The following is a 1307-nucleotide window of genomic DNA, read 5'->3' as shown; positions in this document are numbered from 1 at the left end:
AGGATTGACGTCATATTTTTCTGGTGTTTGATCAAACATTTTGGTGTTTTATGATTTTTTGTTTTATTTGACCAAATGACAAGACATCTTGTCATCGGAGTTGAATGGGTAGAATGCTGGTCATGTCTGATTTCTACTCTACCTTCTCCCTGCCGTTACACTTTTTAAAATTTTCTCCGTTACAATCTCTGTGACTTCATCTCTTCGGATCAATATTGTCTCTTAGGACAGAAACGCTGGTTATGCCAACAATGAAATATATTTTGTTTAGTTCAGATATTTTTTCAACTTTTCCGTTAAGTTTTTTTTTTCAGTTTGTATCATTCTTTAACAGATTCTGTCGTTTAATTCTTAATATTGTACATATCTTCTTTTTCAAATATTATCATTCAATAATATTTAATTTTTCTTTTATTCTTACGTACCTAAAAAAAATATGTATAGATCTTTTCTATTTTCATTTTCCAATTATCGGATGTTTTTCTTAATTCATTGTCTGATTTTTTTTTTTTGTCTTACGTGTTGGGTAACTTTGTATGTTGCATATCTTGTCGATAATTTTTTTTCCATCTTATTCACTTTCCTTTCATTATTGTTCGGCCAGTTTTTCCTCATATTTGTGGCTTTATTCATTCGCGATACGTAGATATTAATCATATCTTTATATGTTTGCTTAGAGTAATGATAATATTGCATCTTATTAGTGCAATTGATTTGAATTTCCCTGGTCTATTTTTCATTAAAAAAATATTTAAGCTAGACTAGATTCTCTACATTTTTCCTTTCCTGTCATTCCCATTCTTATTACGACTACGTGTGTGTGTTTATGTGTGCGTGTGTGTGTCTTATGTGTGTATGCAGTATGTGTGTATGTGTGCATGTATGTGTGCAAGGAGTTGGTTGTCGGTGGCAAGGAAGCTGCTTACCTTCGCGGGAGCAACTGCCAGATGTTTCCAGTCGGGTTAATCTCTCCCATTTTGCTCAGAACAGCGAGCAATGGGTGCCAAGTGGTGCATATAGTCGCGTAAATATTATACAATTTCACTCACACACTCACACACTCCCTCGTAACTTATTCTCTTTCGAGAAGAAAAAAAAGAAGAAACTTAAATTCTTTCACCGCGTCGTCAGCAGATGCGACGAATGTCGACATATCCTTTTGGCGGGAAAGTCCTGCCGCGTACGGAAACAGTATCAAGGTCTCAGTTGTCAAGTACTGGTGGGGAGATAACTGTACCCCGTCATTGTCGTGTAAGGAAATGCAATATGGCGAGGGCGTTAGAGTTAAAATATATGTCTCCCTTTTT

This window comes from Oratosquilla oratoria, chromosome 2 (genome assembly GCF_046742065.1).
Source record: "Oratosquilla oratoria isolate Oo_2021 chromosome 2, ASM4674206v1, whole genome shotgun sequence".
In the NCBI taxonomy this organism is placed as follows: Eukaryota; Metazoa; Arthropoda; class Malacostraca; order Stomatopoda; family Squillidae; genus Oratosquilla; species Oratosquilla oratoria.
The sequence above is the reverse complement of the archived record's forward strand: the minus strand, read 5'-3'. Positions refer to the sequence as shown.